This window comes from Mustela nigripes, chromosome 4 (genome assembly GCF_022355385.1).
Source record: "Mustela nigripes isolate SB6536 chromosome 4, MUSNIG.SB6536, whole genome shotgun sequence".
NCBI classification, from domain to species: domain Eukaryota; kingdom Metazoa; phylum Chordata; class Mammalia; order Carnivora; family Mustelidae; genus Mustela; species Mustela nigripes.
In genome coordinates this window covers 90,339,807-90,367,792 of record NC_081560.1, presented here as the reverse complement: position 1 = coordinate 90,367,792, position 27,986 = coordinate 90,339,807, and the positions used below count along the sequence as shown (strand labels likewise).

General features: G+C 44.7%; 1 protein-coding gene across 20 annotated transcripts in view; it reads left to right on the top strand.

Annotated features, from left to right (window-relative positions):
• Positions 1 to 1,274: 1,274 nt before the first annotated feature.
• Positions 1,275 to 27,986, top strand: part of NRCAM (neuronal cell adhesion molecule) — a 266,933-nt gene continuing 240,221 nt past the window's right edge. For all 20 annotated transcript variants that reach the window (XM_059397053.1, XM_059397071.1, XM_059397068.1 and 17 more), the window contains exon 1: positions 1,275 to 1,458. The gene's annotated coding sequence lies outside the window, so the exon portion shown is untranslated. The remainder of the gene's footprint in view (positions 1,459 to 27,986) is intronic.

Here is a 27,986-nt window from a genome sequence, read left to right as displayed (position 1 = left end):
AAAGCCCCAGCAGAGGAGTGGGCAGGGACTGGAAGGATGCCCTGGTGCCTTTTAGTTCCAGAATCTGAGTCGGGGGGGCTGGAGCCTGGGGGTGGGGAGCAGGGAGGAGGGGCTCCACCCATGTTTTCTTTCTCTCTCTCTTTCTTTTTTAAAAGATTTTTATTTATTTATTTGACAGAAAGAGACACAGAGGTAGAGGGAATGTGAGCAGGAGGAGTGGGAGAAAGAGAAGCAGGCCTGTGGTGGGGAGAGAGACCTGGGGCTGGATCCCAGGATCCTGGGATCATGACCTGAGCTGAAGACAGATGCTTAAGGACTGAGCTACCCATGCGCCCCACCAGCAGTGTTTTCTTGAATGGAACTAGAGAATGGAAGGAAACTCTGTTCTCCAGCAGTAATAGGTCAGGCAAGTTTGTGATACCTGGCATTTGAGAAGAAGCTCTCAGAGCTCAGGCCGCAGACTGGGGATTACTGAGGACCCTGAGCACCAAACTTAGGATCTTGTCACCACCTAGGATACAGTGTAGAGGGGCCTCCGGACACTGGACTATGAACCCGCAGTGTGTTTGCTAAAATACAACACATTTACAAAACCTTAATTCTCTTTTTACCTTACAAATACCCCTCCAAAATGCTCCCAAATCTGGAAATAAGCAAATCTGAAGTTCTCTGGGACCAGAAGACCCAATTTCTACCACGAATAGACAGCATCTACCTTACGACGAAGGTAACAGCTGCAAAGTAAATAAATACAGATAAAAAAATAAAAATAAAAATGACCCTTCCCCCCAAGCCCACCAATCTCACCCATCTAACTGGTGAGTTTCAAAGAAATTAAATGCTTTAAAAGAAGAAAGTAGAAAGGCCACAGACCTCGGACAGAAACCTAAGCCCTTGAGAGTCGCTTTTAAAAACCTGCTGTTTTCTGGAACGTCTTTTGTAGCCAAATCCCTGCCACCCTTGTCCCCGGAACGCTCCCGCCCTCCGCGCCCGCGACCCCGACAACCGCCGCGGAACACTCTCGCAGGGTGACGTGGGTCGGCGGCGGCGCGGAATCCCAGGTGAGGGGGCCACCCAGTCCCCGAGGCGCCGGCGGCCGGAGCCCATTCGCCGCCGCCGCCGCCGCCGCAGGGGCGGGAGTGGCTGGGCCAGTCGGAGAAGGGCGGGGGACGCCGGGGAGGAGTGCGGGGCGGGGGTAGGACGCGAAAGCTAGCTGCGAGGAGGAAGAGCTCGGCGCGGGGCGGGGGCGCAGGGGCGGGAGCGGCGGGGGCGCGCGCCGACGCGGGGCCAGCCCTGCTTCGCCCGGGTCGCGGACGGACGCGCGCCGCAGTCGGAGCCCCAGACGCGCGGCGCAGGGGACAGTGCGGGGCGGCGGGAGGCTACAGCTCTGTCGGGAACGGACGACGTCCGCGCTCCAGGGTTCCGGGGGCTCAGCAGCGGTGGGCGCGGCGGAAGAACGTGAGTAGCTCAGTGCGCGTCCGGCGGTGACACTCAGTCCTGCTCTGGGGCGACGGCTAGAGCGGAGGAGGGTGCGGGGGTCTGCTGTGTTGTCACTCGGACGTGGGTCCGGGGATCCGCAGAGCGCCCTCCCGGATGGCAGCCCCGCGCCACTCTCTCTGAAGCAGGGCGAACCTGGTCGCCAACTCCCTTCCTCCCCTCAGGCCTGGGACGCGCCCGCGGGCGCCAAGCTGGAGGAGGGGACCGGCGCCCGGGCGGGGGCACACTGAAACGCGGCAGCACTGGCCGGCGCGGGCGGGCCCTTCACCTCCTCCGGTCTATGGCCAACTTCTGCATCCGCGCCCGCGTTTTCCGGGAAGCCCTGCCTGGGGTCCCTGGGTGGTCTGGGCCACCCTGGGCCTGGCTGCTGGGGCCCGCGGGTTGCCGGGCAGGCACACGGAGGGCGCGAGGTGCCACGCCACGGTGCGGGCAGGACGAGGAGCGCAGGTGCCGGGCCGGCGCGCACCGGCGAGTGCGCGTCCGGGTCCCCGCGGACACATCTGGGCGTGGGCTTTGTTCGGATGTGCTCACACCTGCTCCGATCGCGGGTACTCCGGGCCGAGGCGACCTCCACTCTCGTCGCCCCGGGGGAGAACTCGGGTAATCAGGGGGAACGGGAGAGACGGCGAAGGCAGCAAGGAGGGGGCTTTCCGGGGGTTTTGTTGGCCCTACAGGTGCGGATCCCCGGGGTCCCGGCGCCCCGCCCAGCCTCCGGAGGCTGGGACTTGCTGGGGCTGGCCCACTGGGGTTTGGGGCTGACCCAGAAGAGCCCCTTCCCAGTCCAGACTCCCAGGAGTGGGCTCTGGCAGCATCTTGGCCTGGGGATGCTGTGCTGAGCGGGGAGTGATGCCGGCTTTGGAGCATCCATCTCGCCGCGAGCGCCATCTGCGCCGTGCGCCGCCCCCGGATCCCTCCTGGCCGCGCGGGTGGGCGCCGCCGAGTGTTGGTCCTCGGCCGCTCGCCGGCTTGGCCATTCCCGACCCCCAACTCCCCGCGCGCAGAAGGGACCCGGGGTGCCGCGGTCCTGTGGAGCCAGGGACTCGTCATCACTCCGGAGCGGTGTACCCGGGGCAGCAAGCTTGACTGGAGGGTTCCTCGGGGCCGGGGGACTGGTGATTAGGCCGCTTCCCTTTGCTCCCGCTCGCCTCCCCTCTCTCCGGCTCCCGATCCTCGGTCGCATCCTCTGTCCCCTGCGCAGCTGCGGGCGCGCGGAGGGAGGGCGCTAAGCGGTGGAGTCTCTTTCACTCCCCTCTCTTCTGCTTTCCGCGTCGCTGTTTGTCCTAAGAGGAAAGCGTTCTTTTCCTTCTCGGTCCCGCATGGTTAACGCGCAGAGGTGCGGGTCTGAGGGGCTGGGCCCTTCCTCGCCCCAGGCTCTGGCGGGGAAGAGAGATGGAGGCGAGCGTCATGGGGCGGGAGGCTTGCGTTCTGCACCAGGAGCTCCCCCTGGGGCTGTCAGGAACGCTGTAGCTACGGAATACAGACCTACGGAGACTGGACTGTTTGGTTGCGACCGCTTAAGGCTAACCATGCCCTTGTTATTAAAATATTGTAATAATAGCTCAAGAGTAAAGGAGAGCTTCTGGAGGTGCTGAAATGGATTTAGAACCCTGGGTACTTTCCACGTTAATGGTAATGATAGTCAACATTTTTGAGTGCTTCAGGTGTACCAGGCAGTGTGCACAGCACACGTATCATCTTATTTAATTTCCACAGCATATTACCCTATTCTTAAAATTAGGAGGTGAGGTCTTGAAAGGTCAGGTAACTTTCCTGAGGCCACATAGCTAGGAAGTGGGGGAACAAGGGTTAGTTTTTGCCCCTACACTTTGCCATCAATGACTGTGAAAATTGGGCCTTTTGGAGGCTTATCACATTAGTTTAGGGCAAGCCTAAAACCACCAAGTGATCAGGGACATTATAAGCCCATTCACTTCCGACCCCAGCAGACTTTACAATAGCTGGCGGTATTGTAACTCAGCAAATTGTATTGTGGAATAGTCTTTTATTGCCCTGGTCATCCTCAAATTCCTTCACATGTTCTTTTATTCCTGTTAGCTTGTAAGTGTTAGTCCAGCCAGATGCAGTCATTGGACTGTTTTTAGTGACCAGACTCCCCTGTGGTTACAGAGCCTAAGAGGTTCCTGGTACATCACAATTCTTGAGAAAACTTTCTTTTCTTTTCTTTTCTTTTTTTTTAAGGAAAGGCCAGCATTTCCATTTGGCAAGTGATTCTCATTGTCAGCACCCAGTCCCGAATCTCCTTTGTAGACTATTTTAAGTGCAGAAGATTTAGTCCTCAAATTGGATATTGAATTTGAATAGGACCCTACTATAAAATCTTAGGAAAGCATTCCCTATCCTGACTATATGGCCGTGAGGTGCATTTACAAAGATTCTCCATACTAACTAATAAAACACGAGTTTGAACTAAAATAAAACCTATTCCTGGGATGGCTTTTAGAATGATTATAATTGACCAAATGCCAAAGTGAATTCACTGTGCCTTCTTAATCCTTCTGACTCATGGTCTTCCTTCAACCTGCTTTATACTTCATTACGGGAAAGTTGCAAAACATTTCACATCATCCAGGAATTTGAGAGCTGTAAGAGAACACTGTGTCTAAATGTTTCAGTTTCAAATTGAGTACAGTGGGGCTCGGAGAGATCACCCAGCCACCTAATGCAGGGTACTGAGGCAGGCCAGTATCCCGACGTGACATCTTTTTGTTATTGCAGCAGTGACAGTAAATGAAAAGCAAGTCATCTTTAGCAGTGGCACTTCCTGTGAGGCTGATGTGACAGTGCTAAGGATAGCCAGGTATAAGTGCTTCAGAATCATGAGAGGGGACTGAGAATGTGTATGCCTGGGCTACAGAAAACTTGAGAATCATTTTGGGGTGCCCGGGCACCTGGGTAGCTTTGTCAGGTGAACATCAGATTCTTGGTTTCTGCTCAGGTCATGATCTAGGGTCCTGAGATCAGGCTCTGTGGCTCAGGGTCGAGTCGGCTTGAGATGCTCTCCCACCTGCCCCTCCCCAGCTTGCTCTCTCTCCCTCTCTCTCTCCAAAAAGAATCGTTTCAAATAATGTTCTCATGTAGGTGGAGTTTTCCTTGTGTATTTAGAATTCCTTTGTGTAAATAGAATATGCAGATATCATATTGTATATATACAAAGGAGTTATTTAATGGAACCCCGCAGGAAGCTTTTCTAGTAAAGAGATTCATTCATTCATAAATATGTGCTCTGTGCGTGGCCTGCTGTCCTAGGTACCAGGAACTAGGAACCAGAGTTCCAGCCTTCAGGAAGAGTAATTCTAACTTTCTCATCTAGGGCTGCATACTTCTGCACACAGACTCTTTTTTCCCATATCATAAATGTACAGCTTGATGAACTTGTTCAAACCCAACACACCCATGTCACTGGTGCTCCAGTGAAGGAACAGAACATTATGAATGGCCGAGAAAGCCCCCTTGTGGCTCCTACCAGTCATAACCCTCTCTCTTGAGGGTCCGCCCTGAGACACCCATGCTTTATTTCCTGAGATTCTTGCCGGGAAATCAGAAGGATTTTGTTTTAGTCAGCTTGGGCTTCCATAACAAAATTCCGTAGACTGGGTAGCTTAATGAAGAGAAACGTGCTTTCTTCAAGTTCTGGAGTCTCTAGTTCTGAGATCAGGATGTCAGCGGGGTCAGGTCCGGTGAGGGCTGTCTTCCTGGCTTCCACATGCCCGTCTTGTCTCTGTGCGCTCATACATGCTTTCCCCGCTGGGTATGGACAGAGATCCTCTCTCTTCCTCTTCTTATAAGGCCACCGATCCCATTAGATTAGGACCCCACCCTTATTACCTCATTGAACCTTAATTACCACCTCCCTAAAGCCTCATCTCCAAATACAGTGCTATTAGGAGGTAGGTCTTGACGTATGAATTTCAGGCTCACAGTTCAATCCATACCAGTCCTGACTTGCTGCCCCTTTTGGCAGCCTTCAGAGTCTCTCCCCCATTTCCAAAGTATGGTTTCTGTCTGAGAAGTATGGTAACTGAAAACAACTTTAACTGGAATATAGAGCCCCCATAGAATTCTTCTCTAGGAAGGTTTATGTGTTCTCATCCAAAGACTGCTTTAGGTCAGCTTTCAGCTGCTGAGGTGATTGGTGAAGAGGAAGTGATTTGAAAATGATTAAAAATCACTAAATGCATTTAGATGTATTTTTCCCTTGTATGTTTCATGCTGTCCCATGTGAAGGAGCCTGGTACCTTTCTGTGCGGTGAGGACAGAGGACAGCTAGGGATGCTAGGGCCAAGAATCCAGTGGCTTATGGTTATTTAACCCTTCGTCCACCCAGGGAAATTAGAGACCACTTGAGCTTTAAAGAGTCTTTCTTGTCATCAGGGCTGATGTTTCTATGTCTAGGAAAATGTGCCAAAATGAACTGCTGAATATTTATTTTTCCCCTCAAAATGGGAAGGATGGGGCCCTATGAGGAAAGTCTTGGAATGGTTCTGCCTCCAGTTGTAGCAACTATACATTGTTCAATATCATTGAACAATGGGGAAGCAAATGTTTTTGCTTGGGGAAGCAAATGTCATAGCTATAGAAATGTGAGTTTTGGGGGGCGCCTGGGTGGCTCAGTCAGTTAAGCATCTGACTTTGGTTCAAGTTAAGATCTCAGGGTCCCAAGATCAAGCCCCGCGTTGGACTCCCTGCTTTGTAGGGAGCCTGCTTCTCCCTCTCCCTCTGCTCCTCCCCACCTCCTGCTTGTACTCTGTGTCTCTCTCTCCAAATAAATAAATAAATAAATCTTTTTAAAAAAGCAAATGTGATGTTTTTGCTAAGTTACATTTTTATTGTGATAATATACATATCATAAAATGTATTGTTCTAACCATTTTTACCTATGTAGTTTAGTGGCATTAAATACTTCTAAATGTACTATAACCAGTCACCACTGTCCATCTCCAGAACTTTCGTCATCTTCCCAAACTGAAACTCTATACCCATTAAACAATAATTCCCTAATCCTTCTCCTCCCAACCCCTGGCAACGATCATTCTCTTTTCTTCTCTATGAAGCTGACCACACGAAGTGCCTCATATGAGTGGAATCACACAGTATCTGTCCTTTTTGTGACTGGGTTATTTCACTTAGCATAATGTTTTCAAGGCTTATCCATGTATCAGAATTGCCTTCCTTTTTAAAGCTGAATAATATTCTATTTATGTAATACCACTTTTTTTTTTTTAATTCATTCATCTGTTGGGCTGTTTCCAGTTTCTGGTTACTGTGAATAATGCTGTTATGAACATGGGCCTACAAATACCTTTTCAAGGGGCGCCTGGGTGGCTCACTGGGTTAAGCCGCTGCCTTCGGCTCAGGTCATGATCTCAGAGTCCTGGGATCAAGTCCCACATCGGGCTCTCTGCTCAGCAGGGAGCCTGCTTCCCTTTCTCTCTCTCTGCCAGCCTCTCTACCTACCTGTGATCTCTCTCTGTCAAATAAATAAATAAAATCTTTAAAATTAAAAAAAAAGAAAACCTTTTCAAGTCATTGCTTTCAACTCTTTAGGGTATATACCCAGAAGTGGGATTTCTGGGTCGTAAGGTAATTGTCATAATATTTTTTAAAAGATTTTATTTATTTATTTGACAGGCAGAGATCACAAGTAGGCAGAGAGGCAAGCAGAGACATAGAGGAGAAAGCAGGCTCCCCGCCAAGCAGAGAACCCGATGAGGGGCTCGACCCCAGGACCCTGGGATCATGACCTGAGCTGAAGGCAGAGGCTTCAACCCACTGAGCCACCCAGGTGCCCTGATTGTCATAATTTTCTGAGACACCCCCATTCTGTTTTCCATAGCAGATGTACCATTTTACGTTCCCGAGTGCCCAGAGTTCCAATTTCTCCACATCTTCACCAACACTGATTTTCTTGACAATAGCCATCCTAATGGGTGTAAAGAGTGATAGCCGTTACCCTTTAAATTTCTAAATTAATATACTATGTATTATGAACAAGTAATTCACAAAATTTTCCAACTTATTTGTTTTATTTCTATTGTCAGGAGATACATGGTTTTTAACAGGGAATCATTGACCCCATACTTTGTGCAAATCATGATATAATTGCTACCGAGTATGTGTCATAGTCCAGGAGAAGCCAGCCCTGGTGACAGACATTCCTGTTAGTTTTTTTCAATGTCAAAATAGAGTATCTATGTCTATAGTGTGGTTGGGTGAAGTGATGTTGCTCTGAGGATAGATTAAATCTTTGTATGATTTTATTTTACTGAAAAAAATAATCTTAGCCTTGGAACCCAGCTCAGGAGCAGACTTGCCTCAGATCTGGAAAGAGCTAGAAGTCCTATTTAGGGATGTGCTGGAGTTACAATCTATGTCTGTACCGGGCATTTCTCCCCACCATTGAATCTTCAAAGATGACAGTACAAACCCTCACTACCCAATTATAATTGCTTAGCTGAGCTAATAAAAAAGATGTGGTGTCAATTTAATTGACCTATTTTACTGGCCTGCAGGATTAGAATTTCAAATTAGAAAAAGGTAGTTCTTAGAAGTCTGGGGGAGGGTTTCCCTCATGTGACTAAAAAAACTAGTGACTGTAAGAAATGACAGTGGTAAAGGGGACGAGTCTGCAAATACCAGTGCTCAATCTCGGCATGTACTGTCCAAATGGCTTATAAGGTTTAAAAGCAGGAATGACAAGTAAATCTTGTGCTGTGTGGTCTCTGATTTGCTTGCCTATTGCTGCATATTAAAGCACTGTTTAACTCACACCAGAATGAAAATAGTAGTTGTTATCAGACTGAAAGGATCCTTTCTAAAATTCTTTTTTTTTATTGACCTGTAATCGGCATATGGTCTATTATTAGTTTCATGAGTACAACATAGTGCTTTGGCATTTGTAGACATCTGAAAATCTTACTAAATGGTTCTAGGGCTGGAAAGGATAATCTAAATATATATTCATATGTATATTTTAATTTTATGATATGCATGGTCTAATGGTTCAAAACCCACTGTAGCCAGAAAAACATATTCCCAAGGCAATCTGAGGGAATCCTGTAGGAGGTCTTCCACTGTGTAATATGCAATGAATTCAATTTATCTTTCTCAAGTGGGCTGAGAGCATTCAAAAAATTTGGTATATGTATTCAGTATGTAGTGATCTTTTCTCCAAATTTCAACTTTAAAGCAATTTCATGCCACTTTCTGATGACCTTGACATTTGAGTGGCATGATTTACAGCACACATTTTTGACCAACACTCCAAACTCACGTGAAACCATTAGCAGATTCTCTCCAAGGGAAGGGGAAAGGAAAAAGTCCTAGTTGCCAGTTCGTCATGCCTTAAGGTAAAAAATGGGTGGTGGAAAGAGTTTCATCCCAGAGTTTTTGTGGCCTCAGAGGAAGGATGGCTTGTAAGCGAGTGCTGCTGCCTTCCAAAGCCTGTGCGGCCTTTCAGTCCCTCACCTCAATAGAGAGCTAAAAGGACAAAAGTGAACAAAGGAGGCCTGTTTTGCCTGCCCCACTTGCTGGGCTGTTGTCTTGGCCCTTTTCAGTGAAGGGAGGGGGAGCTGGGTCAAAGTTGAAGAACAGTGAAAAGGAATTCAAGCTTCATGTCGAAATTTGAATTATAGCTTTAGTTTGAGTGCCGAGTAGATGAGTTTGAATTGAAATTTTTGAAGCTGTGGAAGCTTCAGTGACAGATGGTGTTGGAACAACGTACATAGGGCTGGATGGCGCATCCAAAAAGTGGAGTGCCTGAGCGGGGCGCTCGGTAAACATCTAGTTAACGGACAAAAGTTTGAAGACTGTAGGAAGTGCAGTTGGATGCTGTACGCTGCATTGAGACACTGGACTGTCTGAATTCAGGGGAGGCCCCTGCGTCTGGCATACACTCAGATGCACTTGTCCCCCTCTAATTGCATTGCAAATACTCTCCTCACCGTTGTGCTGCAGTCCCCACTGGTATCTACTGGAATAAATACAGAAATGCCCAGGCAAAATCTCATTACAGTGTTTTGATATCGACTACAGATTGTTTGGATATCGGACAGGGTAAGTCTGTCCTAAGTATTGACTAGCCGGGGTTTTCCCCCACCCCCGTATGAGTCGATTCCTGAAACATGATTGCGGCGTTTGCTTCTAGTGAGGAGTCCGTCACTGTTATATTAGCCACTGAAGTTTTTAATGGGGCACATATTCCCCCCATTCAGTTTCGTAGGCAGCATCCGATTTAAAACATTTCAGGAAGAGGAGTTGGCTATGTGTAGAACCAGAATAATAAAATAGCTACTGGGAGGTCACGGTTACTGAGATGTAAGTGAAATACAAAATACTTTGGGGTAATTTGAAACGCTTCCTGGTGTTCCATGAAGCCATAATTAGTAAAATTTTGCTTTGGCATGTTTGACTGTTTAAATAACTTGAAGACATGGCTTTTTGTTCTGATGTTGGTAGCATGATGGCCAAAAGCCATTTTTTATAGACATGTAATGCCTTCAAATATTTCTGCTTTTAGAGAAATGACATTGACATGGCAACAATAAAATAAATAGTAGCTACTCGGAGATAATTAATATAACATAAACAAAAGCAAATTTACTTCAGAATTGTGTGTCTTAATTTATGTCACATGTTGTCTTTGACATAAATTATGATACATAACTTCATATGTCGCACAGATTTTTAAGGTAACTTGCCTTTTAATAGTTGGAATAGGGTTTTTCAAACTCCATGGCCATATGTTTCTAGTAACAGTTACCTCGATGCCAAATTAGAGTGAAAGGTAAAATATATCAAGGGTTGATTGCTGTCCTAGGACCGTGAGGGGACCCATTAAGCAGCAGGGAGCGAGTGAGGTCACGCAGATTCATTTGTTGGAACCAGGGTTGAAAGAGCAGAGATCAGGAAGGCGAGGGATTCAGACGGCAAGGAGGCTCAGGTGGGTAATGAGAATTGTGACATCCTGGAGAAGTGTTCTGTGGCACAAGGGGCAAGAGCGATTGTAAATAATGAGGTGAGAGTAAGGAACACCCCCGTACAAGTAATAACTTAAAATCTGAAAGAAAGAGAAAGGGACGAGGAGAAAAATGTTTGTGGTAACTTCTTGGCCAATGGAGAGTAGTCTCCATGTCATGGCCTCCAATACGAAATACTTTAAAGAGATTTTTCTCATGGTACTTCAGGTCATTGGAGTCACTTGATATCATGAAATAGAAATAACTTATAAATTGCTCTGCAAAGAATGAAATATGATAATACACATACACTGAAAACAAATACAATGCACCAAGAAGAACTTCCTAAGAGTTAAAGCTAATAGTATTCTGGCATCTCAGTAAAATTCTTAGATCATCTTATCGCTCTGGCAAATTTGTCCCTTTAGATACAGATGGCGCCAACATGAGAAGACAAGGTATATAAAAATGGGAACTTGCCAGACACATTTGGGATGATCAAGCATGTTAAACAGGATTCTTCCCTTCGCGCAAGGTCTCTGTAATGAGTGCGCTCCTACAAGGTAGCAGAGTTCGATTCGGGAACAGCTTTTCAGGGATATCAGCGTAGACAGATTGTTCTGTTGAAAGAGCATTGTGTCATTGACACTAAGTGAAACCCAATCAAATAAAGCTAAATAAAAATCCTAAAGAGGTGGACAGGTGGTAAATGAGGAGGAGTATTTCAATTGTATGAAAATACTTGCTATTTGCTCCAGGTAACAACGAGGGGCAGAGTTTCTCATGATAAGGAAAGCAGATAATGAAATAGTCATCCAGGTAGGAATGGCATTTTTGGCCTTGCTCACAATAGAATCCTGCCAGCTTTCCCCAGGCTTCTAACCGTGGAAATCCGTACTCATTCTCTTCCATTAGAAGCCTGAGCTGCACTTCTGCTTGTGCGTGGTATGTATGTGAGCCCATATTTGATGAATGAGCGCATGCAAGAATGAAGGACCCAGGACATGAATACTGCAAAACGTCGAGCGGATCTTTTGTTGGAAAAAATTGGGGAATTTTGTCCTCAGCCTGATTTGAAGTTACAGACAAAGTCTAGACCATGGGAAATCAAACATTTATACTTTCAGACCCGGATTCTGTATGATTGTCATTTGCTTCCTGGTTCTAAACTAGGCACTCGAGCAGGCAGGTGAAATCACGCTGTCGAGAAGGGTACCATTTTTCAAATTGCTGCCGTGGAGCCCTGAATGCCATCTCCATGACCCCGAAGAGTTGCTCTGTAATTTTCTACCTTTGCTCGCGGCAGATGATTCCAGATTTGCACAGGCCTTTCCTTTTGCTTCAGGGTCTGAAGCCGGTGCTTGTCACTTCCCTCGGTAGGTCTCCGGTGGCTGCACACTGATGGAGTCAAGCACTTTCTCAGATTGCTTTCCCCCCTTCTGAATGTGAAGGAAGCAGGAGCGAGGCACCCAGGACTGAAGGGCTGGCGTGAGACCGGCCGGCGGCAGCCTGGGACAACATCCACTTTCCTCTCCTTGCTGGTTGCCCTTGAATGTTCCCAGATGTGAATGGAATGACAGCGTGGTATTTCCCAACCAGTTAGTGGGTTCTGAAGTGGTTGGCATCAAGGCGGTGGTGCCAGGTGTGAGAGACACGTAGAGAAAAATTGTGTGTGAAATGTGTAAGCAACCAAAATCTGAGAGCTTCCTGGCTGCTCAGCGCAGGTGAGGAGCCCGTTTACAGTCCGGCTGCTTCAGTACTTTTCTCCCTTTAGAAAATCAAGATAAGCCAGAGTTTTGTTTTTGTTTGTTTGTTTGTTTTATCATCAATGCTACCTCACAAGAGGGTGTTACTATGAAAAATCAAGATATAAATGAAAGTACTGAAGGGTGTGTGGGTGGCTCAGTGGGTTAAGCATCTGCCTTCATCTCAGGCCATGATCTCAGGGTCCTGGATCGAGTCCCTCGTCCGGCTCCCTGCTCAGCGGGGAGCCTGCTTCTGCCTCTCCCACTGCATGCTGCTCCCCTTGCTTGTGCTCCCTTTCTATAAAATAAATAAATACAATCTTAAAAAAAAAATGAAAGTACTGAGAGAAGGATGGCATCAGTCTATTTCTTTAGAGAGAATGCAGCCACACTGTTTTCACCATAATATTCTCTCCAACTGGCTTCAGAGATCTGTAGGTATCATACATCCCTAGCAGTAATGATGTCTGCTTGCTTTTGAAGGAATGAGGGGGTCTCACACTGCAATCTGTGAGGCCAATACCCTTTTTAATGCTGCACTGTGAGACTGTTTTCAAAAACCCCAAGCTACATTCTTAACCTTCACCAAATGGTGTATATGCAAAAGTCAGATTGAACCAATGTGATAAAAAAAAAAGGATGTAAATTTAGTCTTAATACTTTTTTCCAGTTGTAGTCAATATCATCCGTAGTCTTTTGAGATCTAATTGTGTTTTATTCCAAGCCATAGCCTATTCACAATTTCAAAAGGACAGTCGGTAATCCTTTGTGTCAGCCATGACTAACTAGCAGCCTCCCAAACCAATAAAGCATGGAACTGTTTTAATATATTAAATTCATCCAGCTCACACACGGCATATGCTTAGAGGTTTGATACAGAGAAACGCGTGCAACGAGGCTTGGGAGCAGGTCGGTGTGTGCATCATAGTCCGTATTTATTCTGTTCCTTTGTACCTCAGGGGACAGAGAGGTACTCTCAGCCACTATGGAAATCAGAATGGAAGTTGCTGAAAAAATTAAAAATAGAACTGCCATATGATCAAGCAGCCCCCTCTTTTCGGTCACAAAGATGTCATTTCGAGCAGTGCGGCGGCAGTTTTAAACAGGATACCCTTCTGGATTCAGTGACTTCACCTGCCTGCCCAAGTGCCTCATTTAAAACCAGGAAGCAGATGACAACCGTGCAGAATCCAGGCACGAAATTATGAAAACAGGATCTCAGAGATGTATCTGCCCTTGTGTTCACTGCAGCATTAGTCACAGCAGCCAGGATGTGGAAACAACCCATGTGTCCATTGGCAGATGAATGGATAAAGAAGATGTGGTCTACCTATGTACCACAGAATATTATTCAGCCCTGAAAAAGAAGGAAATCTTGCCATTTGTGACCACATGGGTGAACCTGGAGGGCATCATACTCAGTGAAATAAACCAGAGAGAGAAAGACAAATACTGCAGAGCATCGCTTATAATGTGGAACCTAAAATAAAGTTGGGCTTGTAGAAACAGAGAGTAGAGAGGTGGTTGCCAAGGGCTGGAGGAAATAGGGAAAGCTTGGTACAAATTTGTAGCTGTACGGTAAATAATGTCTGAAATGTGATGTATATGGTTGGTGACTATTGTTGATAATACTGTATTATATAATTAAAATTCATTAAGACAGTAGAATGTAAATGTTCATCCTTCCACAGTGTGTATGTATGTCAAATTGCTGCACATGTATTTAAATATCTTATACTTTTATTTGCCAATTATATCTCAATAAAGCTAAAAAATAGTCGTTATCTTTTAAAAATTTATTGATTTATTTTATTTTTATTTTTTAAAAAGATTTATTTATTTATTTATTTGAGAGGGAGAGAATCTCAAGCAGACTCCCTGCTGAGTGCAGAGCCCATCTCAGGGCTTGAACTCTCAGCCCTGAGATCATGACCTGAGTCAAAACCAAGAACTGGATGCTTACCTGACTGAGCCACGCGGGTGCCCCAGTAGTAGTAGTTATCTTTGAGTTGGGTATGGACACAGAGCTTTAGAAATGGGGATGTGTCATGGGTTGAATTGTGTCTCTATTCAGCTATTGAAGTCCTAATCCCCAGTGCTTCTGAATACAACCTTATTTGGGGCTTTCCAGTTAAAATGAGGTGGTTAGGGGCACGTGGGTGGCATAGTCATTAGGTGTCTGCCTTCAGCTCAGGTTGTGATTCCAGGGTGCTGGGATCAAGCCCCACATTGGGTTCCCTGGCCATCAGGAAGCCTGCTTCTCCCTCTCCCACTCCCCTTGCTCATGTTCCTGCTCTCGCTCTCTATCTCTCTGTCAAATAAATAAACAAAATCTTAAAAAATTTTTTTGTTTTTTAAATGAGGTGGTTAGAGTGGCCATCATTGAGTATGGCTTGTGTCTTTATAGAAAGAGGAAGGCTGGAGACGGGCCCAGTGGGCAACCTTCTGGAGAGGAAGGTGGAGATCTTTAAGCCAAGAAACACCCGAGATGGCCAGTGAACCACCAGGGGAGAGGCATGGAACAGGTGCTCCCTCATAGCCCTGGACAGGAGCTAACCCTGCTGATACCTTGATTTTGGACTTCCAGCCCCCCAGACTGTGAGACAACACATCTCTCTTGTTTCAGCTGCCTCATCTGTGGTCCATTTTTATGACAGCCATAGAAAACCAATACAGAACGCAATAATAAGGTCTTGTTTCTAAGCCTGTCTCTTATAAAAAAAGAAAGGGTGAGCATAGAGCTTCCCACCACATCTCTATGTTTTTATGTCTGTGTCTATGGGTATATATACAGATATAGATATATGTATATCTGTATGTATATGTATATGTGTGTGTATATATACACACACATGCAGATATAGATATAGCTGTATATCTATCAGTGTCTACTCTGTGGACCAAAGGTGTATGTGTATATAAATCATTTAGAAAGTCTCTATACCTTGAATTAAAGCCCAGAAATACTGAGAGTTCTAGGAAGAGTATTTGTTTTATTAACTGGGCACATGTATGAAGTTGATCATTTACTCAGTTGATTACTCTTTTTGGTTGTAGTCCAGCGGACTCCAACTTTGCCGTCCTCACACAGAACTAGCCGTGCCCATCCTGGGAGAAACAATGAGCTTTAGATCCATTTTATTATTTGGAACAGTGAGCCTAGATTTTATTACATTCAACTCACATTTAAAAATTTCCAACTGTGGGGTGCCTGGGTGGCTCAGTGGGTTAAGCCTTTGCCTTTGGCTCAGGTCATGATCCTCAGGTCCCGAGATCGAGTCCCGCATTGGGCTCTCTGCTCAGCAGGGAGCCTGCTTCCCTCCTCTCTCTCTGCCTGCCTCTCTGCCTACTTGTGATCTCTCTCTCTCTGTGAAATAAATAAATAAAATCTTAAAAAAAAATTTTTCAACTGCGGACAAGCAGAATACATACGTCTTTTGGGAAAGCCGTCACTGCCACAGAAAATGGAAAGGGGCTGTCCTCAGGTCATTGTCGAAGCCTAATTTCAGCTCCCCCTCCCCCCGCCCCTCCTCCCGTCTCCTCCACACAGTCAGGACTGGGGCCAGTGATGAATATGCATGTGTCACACACCTGTGACCAAGAGAGCCTCCATCAAGAAACAGCGGAGTATCAGTTACTGGAAATGGATGACTCGTGGCAGCTGCTGTGTGTGACCCAGCGGGCTCCCTGCCCTGCGGTGACAGCTGCTCCCCACAGCCCACCATCACACTGCCTCAGCCACCTCCGTCCAAGAAAGGGGCCGAGCCTCCTGACCCTGAGCCCTTACTTCCTGGGCAGGCTGTGGCTGAGGTGCTAAGAGAAAGAGGTCTCTCCAAATTTTGGGAAATGAGGTCACAGTGACCTTACAGGCTTTTCTTTTAATAAATAATAATTCACATCATTTATTGGTTGGTTAACTATATGGAGCCCCTTTATGAATTATCTCATTTGATCTTCACAACAACCCTTTATGTCAGAGGCTAGCACATTTTTATTTTTTTAAAGGGCCAGGGAATAAATAATTTAGGCTTTGCAGGTTACTTCATCACTCCCCAGACAGTCATAGACAATATATAAATGAATGACCATTTCCATGTTTTCATAGAGCTTTCTTTACAAAATAGGTAGTGTCCAGATTTGGTCTGGGATCATATTTGCCAACCCTTACTTTATGTTATTATACCCATTTTATAGGTAAGGAAATGGAGGCTTAAGTAAGGGGTCAAAATAGCACCACTGTTAAATTGCACAACTGGGATTCTAACCCAAGACCCTGTCCCTTGGTCTTAAGCACTATGAGCTACTATGTTGTCCTGCCATGAGAAATGACAAGGAATAGAATTTTAGTTTCCATGTGCTGTGAGTTATAGATTATGACCAAAAAAACTTCTTCTTCTTCTTTTTTTTAAGATTCTATTTATTCATTTGACAGAGAGAGATCACAAGTAGGCAGGGAGGCAGGCAGAGAGAGAGAGTGTGGAGGAAGCAGGCTTCCCACCGAGCAGAGAGCCTGATGTGGGACTTGACCGCAGGACCCTGAGATCACGACCTGAGCCAAAGACAGAGACTAAACCCACTGAGCCACCCAGGTGCCCAAAAAACTTCTAAGAGAGACTTTTGTTTCCCTTAGAAATGATGGCTGGGAAGATCATCAGTCCAGTCCTGAAGATGCTGTTTAGTTAAAGCAAGATAGTTTAATCTACAGCACATTCAAGCAATGGGACCACATCCTTGAATAATTGAATGAAGCTTTTAAAATTCTCCAAGGGACCTGATGCTATGCCCATTCTCCTCAATAGGATTTCAGAAGAAAAAGTACTCTAATTTAAAAAATATTTATAAATTATTATTATTTTTTAAAGTTGCAGACCCATTGATGGCCTATGTGTTGTATAGTAAGATAGCTGGCATAATCCCAGGAAAGATTTTTATTTTCACAAAAACAAATTTGTTTTGTTTTTGTCAAACAGAAGAGTTTCTTCCACATTTACTTTTTAAAAAAGATTTATTTATTTATTTGAGAGAGAGGGCATGCATGTGTACATGCGTGTGTGAGTGAGGAAGAGGGGCAGAGAGAGAGAATTTTCAAGCAGACTCCCTCCCCGCTGAGCACCAAGCCCAACGTGGGGCTCGATCTCATGACTCATGAGATCATGACCTGAGCTGCAATCAAGAGTTGGCTGCTCAACTGACTGAGCCACCCAGGCGCCCCTAGTTTCTTCCACATTTAATATAAAATCTTTGAATGAGAGTTCTAAGCAGTTCTTATTTTCCAGGACGGACATCTCCTTTTGTGTTTTATTTCCATGGTAACAGTTAAGTCTCTACTTGAGAACAACAAACCTGCAAGATAACCATCTGGTTGACATTGTTGGGCATCCCCTTAGGGAATGTGCAAAGCATCATGGCGTGGAGACAGCACCAGAAGTAGAATTACACAGGCTTGCTGTGTTTTGTGTACAGCAAGTTCTTCTGTAAAGGCTGAAGGTTCTCAGAATAGACCAAAGTTAGGAAACATTTAGTTTTAGGCAACAGCTCAGCGCACACAAAATACCACGAGCAGCCAAACTTCAAAGACGTTCCCAGGACGCCATAAAGAGATCCAGAACTCACAGTTCCTGACCTCTGGGTGAATGAAATTTTAGGAAGTAGGCAGTTGGCAAAATGGGGGCTTCATGTGACTAAACATTGTTGCTTGTACTTTGTTTGAGGGAAAATAAAAATGGAGCCACTCCCTAGTGGGGAAATCAGAGAGTGGAAACTCCTGTGGGGAGGTAACCCTACTCTCCCTTTGGAAATCTGAAGTCTTTGAATTTAAGTGAGCCTCTATTCATTACTAACAAAGCTGACAGAGGAATAAAATCCAACTAGGGAAAAGCTGACTGTGTGTTTGTGTGACGTGGTTACTGTGAGTTAATTGGTGTAACAAATTACAAAGGGCATGGTCAACAACTTGGGAAAAAAACCTTTTCTGTTGACTCGTTTCCTGGAAAAGATAGGCTTAGTTCATTTACTTTAAAAAATATAACCCAAGTAAGAAATGGAATCATGGTACTACTGCTAACTTTTTGTTTTCCATGAAATTTATTTTTACATCTATATCAAGGTATAATTTTAATATTGCAAAGTCTACCCATGGTAATTATATAATTCAGTGATTAAAAAAAATAAATTTATAAATTGTCAGTTGTAGGAAGCAGATATCTAAGCTTGCCTCTAAGATTCTTTCTCCTGGATGCATACCCTGTGTAATACCCTCCCTAAATGTGAGTGGGACCTGTGAATATGATGGAATGGTACCCCCATAATCAGGTTACATTATATGGCAAAGGTGAAGGGATTTTGTAGTTAAGGTCCCAAGCCACTCAATTATGAATTAATGGAAGGGGAGATTATGCTGGCTGGCCTGACATAGTCAGGCACAAGCCATTAAAAAGGGATAATTATAAGAAAGACACACTCCCACTGTCCTTGAAGAAGCTTCCATCCATCTTGTGAATTACTTATGGGAAAAGGGGGCGGTAGTCCTTCAACCACAAGGAACTGCAGGAGTTTGGAAAGGACCCCAAGCTCCAGATGAGAAAGCAGCCTGACCAGCACTTTGATAAACTTAGTTTCAGCCATACTCAGACTTCTGACCTGTGAGAAACTGTGAGATAATTAATATTTGTTGGTTTAAGCCTCTAAGCTTGTGGTAATTTGTTGTGTAGCAGAGGAAGCTAATACAGAAACTGTTATCACAGTCGTTTTGAACATTTTCATCATTCCCCCCAAATTTCCTTTGGGGCCTTTTATAGTCAGGCTTCTACTCCAAGGCAACCACTAATCTGCTTTCTTTCTCAATAAATTTGCTTCTCCTGGACATTTCATGTCAATGGAATCATACAATAGGGATCTTTTGTGTCTGGCTTCTTTCATTTAGTATATTTACTTTTCATTTAATGTATTTCATTTCATTTCATTAATCTAATAGTTCCTATTAATATATTTCATTTAACATATTTAGTATATTTTTAACAAAAATTATGTGAATAACTTATGTAATAAATAATTATGAATAATTTATTAATAAACAAATAAATAATTCATGTAAATAATTTTTTTTTATTTATATGAGAAAGCATGAGAGGAGGAGCAGAGGGAGAGAGACAAGCAGTTGACTCTGTCCTGTGGCACGATGCAGGGCTCAATTTCAGATCCCAAGATCACAACCCGAGCTGAAACCAAGAGTCAGCTGCCCAACTGACTGAGCCACCTGGGTGCCCCTAGTGTAATGTTTTTGATGTTTGTCTGCATGGTAGCATGCTTTGGTGGTATTTCATTGTATGGAGATACCTCTTGTGTTTATGTATTCCACAGTGGTGGATATTTGGATCATTTCCAATTTAGGATGGTGACAAACAATGCTTCTGTGAATGTTAGCATGGAAGTCTTTGTATGTATGTTTTTATTTCTTTTGAGTACACACTTATGCACGGAATTGCTGAGCTGCATGGTGTATTTGTGTTTAACTTTTTAAGATACTGCTGAGTTCTTTTTTAGAATGGCTGATCATTTTACTTTCTCATCAGCAATGGATGAGGGTTCCCATCTTTTCATAATCATCCCTGTCTTTTATTATGGCCATTCTAGAGGGTGTGTAGAGGTATTTTTTTGTGGTTCTACTTGCATTTCCCTAATGATTATTAGTATTGAACATCTTCTCGTGCTTATTAGCTATTGCTATGTCTTTGATGAAATATCTAAGCGTTTTGCTAATTTTTTTAGTCGAGTCATTTATCTTCTTATTGGTTTGTTAAAAAGAGTTTTCAGAAAATACGTATTTGAGAGAGACAGAGGGGTGTCTTTTCAGTTTTTTAACGATGTCCTTTGAAGCACAAAAGTTTTTAATTTTGACGAAGTCCGATGAATTTGCTTTCTTGTTTGTTGTTTGTGCCCTTGGTGTCGTATCTAAGAATTCACTTCCTAATCTAAGGTCACAAAGATTTATTACTGTGCTTTCTTTGATGAGTTTTAGTGTTACAGCTTTTCCATTTAGCTTTATGATCCATTGTGAGTTAATGTTTGTACATTGTATAACATATGGATCTAACGTCTTTATTCTGTTTTGTTTGCATATAGGTATCCAGTTGTCTTAGCTTCAATTGTTGAATGAATAAGTTGGCAAGTTTTTTTTTTTTAAGATTTTATTTATTTATTTGACAGACAGAGATCACAAGTAGGCAGAGAGGCAGGCAGAGAGAGGTGGGGGGTGGAGAAACAGGCTCCCTGCCGAGCAGAGAGCCCAATGTGGGGCTCGATCCCAGTACCGTGAGATCACGACCTGAGCCGAAGGCAGAGGCTTTAACCCACTGAGCTACCCAGGCGCCCCAGTTGGCAAGCTTTTGACTATTATTTTATCATATGCTTTTTTTCTGCCTCTTTTTTCCTCCTCTCCTCTCATTTTGGGACATGTCATCGTACTTAAGTTGCTTTGCTCGATGTTGTCCCACTAGTCTCTGAGACTCCACTTATACTTTTTTTCATCCTTCTTTCGTTCTTCAGATTGAATCATTTATATTGAGCTCGTTTAAAGTTCACTCGTTCTCTTCTGCTTTCTCAAATTTGCTATGAATGCCACTAGAGAAATTTTCACTTCAGATATTGAACTTTTCAAATCCCAAATCTCCCATTTGATTCTTCTTTTCCAGTCATTTCATTGAGGTTCTCTATTAGTTGATTAACTGTCTTCATGTTTTCCTTTAATTTTTCATATACGGTTTTCTTTAGTTTTTGAACATATTTATAATATGCTTTGAATTATTTGTGTGCTAAGTTCAACTGAAGGACCACTCGGTGATATTTTCCACCCCATGTATGGATCATAATTTCTTTTTATTTTTTTTGTTGCATATGTTTTTGTTGAATGCTGACATTTTAGATACGTAGTAGCAGCTGTAGATTCTGCCTGTTTCCTTATGAGGGATCTGTAATTGTTATTTATTTGTTCAATAACTTATTGGTACTACATTTGTGAAATGTATCCCCTGCAATGTGCAACTGGTCATGTCTCCACCAAGTTTTTTTTTTTTTTTTAAGTTTTTTTATTTATTCATTTGAGAGAGAGAGAGAGAACATGAGCAGGGGCAACAGTCAGTGGGAGAGGGAGAAGTAGATTCCTCACTGAGCAAGAGCCCAATGTGAGGCTTGATCCCAGGATCGCAGGATCATGACTTGAGCTAAACACAGATGCTTAACTGAATGAGCCACCCAGGTGCCCGGGTTTTGTTTTACTTAAATTTAGCCTGGTTTCTTGGGGTTTGCTCATGTGTCTGCATAGCTTAGAAGTCAGCCAATGATTGATCAAAAGTTATACTTAAACACCTCCAGTGAGTAAGAAGTTGCTGCTGATGGATTTAAATATGCCTGGGGAATGCATTCAAACTTCATACCACTTTTAAGTCTTCTGCCAGCTTTTACATTCTGCTGGATGCTTGCAAGCTGCACTGGCCATGGCTGTGTGGGTGGTTTGGGCCGCTCTAGCCTCTGCTATGCATTTGCACAACTCTTATCAACCCAGTAAATGTGAAGAGCTTTTTCTAGCTCCCCTATGTCTGTTTCACCATCCAGGCCAGAATGGATCTGTGGGTGTAGGCTCTCACTCAAGTTCCTACACATTTTGACATCCACGCAGGCCCCCAGAGATGAAGAGCAACATTCTCTTCTGAGAATGACAGAAGAGTGACAGCTAGTCCTGTCACATTCTTAGCTTCTTTCCCCACAGAGAGAAGAGTCATTGGTCACCTCTAGCACTGCCATGGAAGTCCCGACCCCAAGATACAGGAGAGATGTGCAGTGAACTGCCACTCTGGGGATAAGAACTAAGGCCCAGAGAGGGGCTGGCCCGAGCTGCCAGAGCAGTGAGGTGGCAGAGCCAGTCATCTGGCTTCAGGTCAGCCTCAGTGCCGGCACAGTATTTTAACAGTATTTAACAGCAGGTCCAAATACTGGTGATAGGTATGCAGAATGATGACTTCAAGCCTCTGGAAGGTCTTTCCTCTCCAACAAAGAGCACATTCAAGGCTGGGTGCCTGTTTTTTCAGGAAAGTGGACTAATGAATTTGAGAAGGATTTTCAACAAAGGTTGGGACTGTCCAGTTCCCTGGATAGTCTAATTTAGGGAGAATTATAGTTGTCTCTGATACACTGACTAGACAGTCCATAAATGCGATTGAGTGAGGTTGCTCAGATGCTAATGCAATAAAACCTCCCAGAAGCTGATGTGGATTAGAACAGCAGGTCAAAGATCAAGTGCCAACATAAAACTACACATCCGTCCTCCCCCAAATTACAGCATCGAATTTACCAGTCATCCCGTGTCCTGAGCAGCCTCTTGTATGCCTAAAGCCTAGGAAGTGGCATGTCTGGACTACCAGTGTAGAGCCTAGGAAAACCCTGGGTGGGCTTTAAGACTCTTAGGATCAGGCAGCCAGCATGAGGTGAGCAGGCCTGTGGTTAGTGGACTCCGATATGCTTCTCACTGAGTCTGGCTGCTCTGTAAGGGATGGCAAAGTCATAGGCCAACTGGATAGCCACTTTGCTTCTCAGACTTTACCCTGAATCACCTGGGGATCTTATGGAAATCCTTCTGATTTCATCGGGTCTAGTGTGGGACCTAAGATTCTGCATTTCTAATAAGCTCCCAGATGCCAATAATGATGTAGATGCCCAGGCCACGATTTGGATAGCAAGGATCTCCACCCGGCTAGTGCCAGAGAGCCTAGAATTCCCTGTCTAAGAGCTGTAAGTCTAAGACCTGTATGGGTCTCCAAGGACTGACCGCTGCAGGCAGGCATATCCTTAGACCCAGGCGTAGCTGGGAGGTAGCGATGTGTGTGTGTTTGAGTGTGGCACAGTGGGGTGGGCTTGGAAGACAAAGCTTGGATCTTCATCCTGGAATTCTATATGGAGGAGTATACAGCCCTTCGTGGTGCAGGGCTCAGATGGGGTGGGAAGGAAAGGGAGCCCTCCATTTCCTCAGGAAAGATTTGGTTCAAATTCTTTTGTCATTCTTTTTCTTTTTATTATTTTCTCTCTGGACCTAAACACAAAATGAGCAGATTCCTTTTTTTTCATGCCACTATTGCAGTCTGAGAGAGCCCTTTTATCTTCTCTTCATTGTGCACATTAAATACTTGAAGTATGCCAACAAATTTGCAACAGGTTTTTCATTCAGGTGTCTTGATAACTTCGAGAATCTTCTCTTTTTCCAAGTAGCTGGTACAAAGATACGTCATATGCTCACTGTTCAATGGAAATTGACAGTCTTGTTGTTTCAGCTTTTTGAACAAGAAGAAGCATATCACTTGGCATTACTTAAAGGATTCTAATGTTATCCCTGAAGATTTGATGGAAACAGCCAGTAAATGCCATTAGTTGCACTTTAATCCACATCAAGAGGATCAATACCATTAATCTTTTCTTCATTCCTTACTTTTAAGACTTTTTAATTTTTTTACACTTTTAGGTTTACAATAAAACTGAGAGAAAAGTACAGAGATTCCCCAGATACGCCCAACCTCACATGCATATAACCTGTCCCACTACCCAGAGTGGTACATTTATTGATGAACCCACTTGGACATATCCATAGTTCGTTTACCTTAGGGTTCGCTCTGACTATTGTTCATTCTGTGGGTTTGGCTAAATGTGTAATGGCATTTGTACCAATCATTGTAATATACAGAGTATTTTCACTGCCCTAAAAATCCCCTGTGCTCTCCCTATGCCCTGGCAATCACGGATCTTTCTACTGTCTCCATAGTTTTGTCTTTTCCAGAATGTCATGTAGTTGGAATCACAGAGTTTATGGTTTCTTCAGATTGGTTCCTGTCACTTAGTAATACATTTAAGTCTCCTCCATGTCTTCTGATGGTTGAAGCTCTTTCTTTTGAGGGCTGAATAGTATTCCATTGTCTGGATGGACCATAGTTTATTTATCTGTCACCTACTGAAGGACATCTGGGTTGCTTTCCGAGGTTTGCAAATTATGAATCAAACTGCTGGATTGCTGGATTGTATGGTAAGAGTGTGTTTCTTATTCTTTTCCAAAGCTTGTGGAAAAGCTGACAGGACACACAGGACGAAGGCTAGTGGTTGAGATGGTGAACGTTCTGTAAAGACAGAACATGCAAAACAATGTTCCAGACAACTCTGGCAGCCGAGGCCAGTGGTTGCCACTAGCATTCTGGATACCTTTCCGAGCAGGTCCTCCTCGTGTCTGTCTCCTACTCTCCCTGGCTAAGCATCTGCCCAGACTTACAGCTGGTGGCTAATTCCCGAAATGCCAGGTTAGAGCTTTGCCAGGTGCGGAAAGCAACTCGACTCACTGAAGCTAAGTTCCTTTGGCTGCCCCCTTGATTTGGTTCCTGTGGCCCTGAAAAGATCCTTTTCAAACTAACATTTGGCACGTTACCTTGTCCAGATTTGGGTTATACATTTTGTAAAAATGCTGTGAATTTGATGCTACTCTTGTACACTGTTCTTCTGACAGGGATTATGAATCATGGCCAAAACTAAAGACAGTAGGCAATTGTGGAGGCGTTGCCTCAGCCTTTGGCCACAGTGCCGTGCCGGGTCTGAATTTGCCCAATGCTGTGTGTGTGTGTAACAAAGGGGGTGCTTATGTTGGCAGCCTGATCGGACCCTGTGGCAGTGGAAGTAGCCCAAGCTGGTGGAAAGAGCACTGGGCGAAGAGTCAGGAGGCTTTGGCTGGCGTTCAGTCTGCCATGAATAATAACAGGACCTTGGGCAAGTCAAGCATTTTCCCCATTGATGGAAACAAGGCTACCCTCTCTTCTCAGGATTATGACTGAGATAAAATGAGATAATAAGTCAAAGTGCCTTGAAAAAGTGAAAAACACTGGCAAATATTTGCACTGCTTGTCTGTTCATTTAGCAAACACATATGCGCTGGGCTCACATTATCCCCAGGAGTACACTAGGAGACCCGGAGATGACCAGCAAGTGGGACCTCATGGGTTCTCAGCGTGGTGGAGGGGTGAGCCTGTGAGGCCATCCTTAGGGTGCAGCATGCTTGGGTATGAGAGCTTCAGTGACTCTGAAATGCTGTTGGAGAGCAGAAGGGGTCCCGGCTCACTCTGCCTAGGGTTGTTGTCGAATTCATTGCAGAGAGAACGGATCCTGATTGGGCTCTTGCCAGAAGTTCACCCAACCGGAAAGGGCTGAGGGCATTCCAGGCATGAGGACCAGCATGTTCAAAGGCACAGAGGTATGAGGGTGCATAGCAAAATCATCAGATTAAAATTGACCCAACAGATATTCACTGAGTACCTGTATGCCTCTAGGCACTGCCAGGAGCTGGGGAAACAACAGTGAATACAATGGCCTCAGTCCTTACATGCTTTTGAATTTGTTTGTTCATTGTATTAGTTTCTTTTGGTTGCTTTCACAGATGAACACAACTAGGGGGCTTCAAGCAACACGAAAGTATTATCTTACAGTTCTGAAGATCAGAAGTCCTAAAATCAGGGCATCCGCGGGGCTGCCTCCTTCTGGAGGCTTTAGAAGAGAATCATTTTCCTGTCTTCCCCCCCAAGTAGAGGCTGCCTACATTCCTTGGCTCGTGGCCCTTCCTTCATCTTCAAAGCTACCACTGTAGCATCTTCAGATCTTGGTCTCTGATTCTCCTGCTTGTGGTGACCTTGGGTCCACCTGGACAATCCAGGGTAATCTCCCCATCTCAGGATCTTGTTCAGTTGTATCTGCAGAATTCTTTTTGGCACACAAGGCAACATAGCCGCACGTTGTAGGGATTAGGCCCAGGACATCGTCCAGGGGCTGTTACTCAGCCCTCCACGTTCCTTCAGGAAATATGTTTTAGTTTCGCACTATTTGGAACTAGAGTTGAGTCTCTTGGACTTATATTCAAGTGTTCTAGATAATCAGACAGTTGTGTTCGTTTGTGTCCGAGGCACCGAATAGATTGAAAAAGGTCACTCATCCCCAACACGTCCCAAACTGATCTCCTGCTCTTCTCTCCTCCCCGGACTTGCTTTGTCCCAGTCGGTCCTTCAGTTGCTGAAGAAACCAGATCTTTGAAGTGACACTTGTGTTCTTGCTGTCTTCTATACCGCACGTCTAATCTGTCAGGAAATCCTGTTTGTTGTACCTTCGAAATAGATCCAGAATCCAGCTGCTTCTCAGCACCACCAGCCAGGCCTACCCGGGACCGAGCCGCTGTCTGCCTTACTCCAAGAGTCTCCTCCTATTCTGTTTCCGTCTTACATGTTCCATTTTATTCTCAACACAGCAAACATGAGGATCTTTTTAAAGTAAAAATCAGATCGGGCACCTCGGTGGCTTAGTTGGTTAAGCACCTGACTCTGGGTTTCCGCTCAGGTCACAATCTCAGGGTTATGAGATGGAGCTCGTGGTGGGCTCTGTGCTCAGCAGGGAGTTAACTTGGGGTTCTCTCTCTCTCCCTCTGTCCTTCCCCCTCTCATCCTCTCTCAAATAAATAAATGAATCTTTTTTTTTTTTTAGATTTTTAAATTTATTCATCGGAGGGGTGGGGAAGTACAAGCAGGGAGAGCAGCAGGGGGAGGAGAAGCAGGCTCCCCACTGAGCAGGGATCCCGACGCAGGACTCAATCCCAGAGCCCTGGGATCATGACCTGAGCCGAAGGCAGACACTTAACCAACTGAGCCACCCAGGTGTCCCCTAAGTAAATCTTAAAAAAAAAAAAAAAAAAAAAAGAAAAGTAAAATAAAAGTCAGATCATGTCACTTCCGACAGCAATCCATTCCTCTCAGAGCCCAAGCAGGATATCCCAGGTGTCATTGCTCCTGCTCAGGCTTTTGCATTGCTCTGTCTTTGGTCTCTACCCCGCCTCCCTGGCTTGACACATCCACTTCCTCACCCCTGTTGCGACTTTGTTCAAATGTCCCCTTTTAATGAGAACAACCTAGTCACCTTATTTAAGTTGCAGCTTCCCACCCCTCTCTTCTGGTTCACCTTCAATTGCTGTAGGTGTTTTATTTTCCATAGTACTTACCCTGTTTTAAATACTCATAATTTACTACCTACTTAATGTATCTCCCAATAGAAATTTAAGCTTCATGAGTCTAGAGATGTTGCATCCCATGCGCTTCATAGCCAGTCCATATGAGGTTCCTAGTGAATATCTGTTGAATGAGTAAATGAAAAAAGTCACTGTGGAGGCCATCGAGGGACTTAACTATGTGCCGAAACATGGTAAGTGCCTCTGAAACAACCCAGCACCATCTCACATTGCTTGCAGTTTAAGTATTGTGCCGTCTTTGGTTAGGAGAGTCATAAAAGGTCTTCAATGAGGGGAAGTAAAAATGCACTCAGGAGTATGTATTCGAAAAATAAACACTGGGTTAGAGAGGTGTGTCCTTGAGGCGCCTGGGTGGCTCAGCCAGTTAAGCGTCTGCCTTCAGCTCAGGTCATGATCTCAGAGTCCGGGATTGAGCCCCACATCGGGCTCCCTCTTCAGCAGGGAGCCTGCTTCTCCCTCTCCCACCGCTTGCTGTGCCCCCTGCTTGTGTGCGCTCTCTTTCTAATAAATAAATAAAATCTTTTTTTTTTTTAAAGAGGAGCCTCCTTCTCATCAACAATCTGATCTTGTTTTACAATTTAAAATTAAGAAACATAAATATCATTAACTAAGCACCTACAACAATGCATATTTCACTAGGCCCCTCCCTCTGAACAAAGCAAGGTTGCAGGAAGCCACCAGATTTCC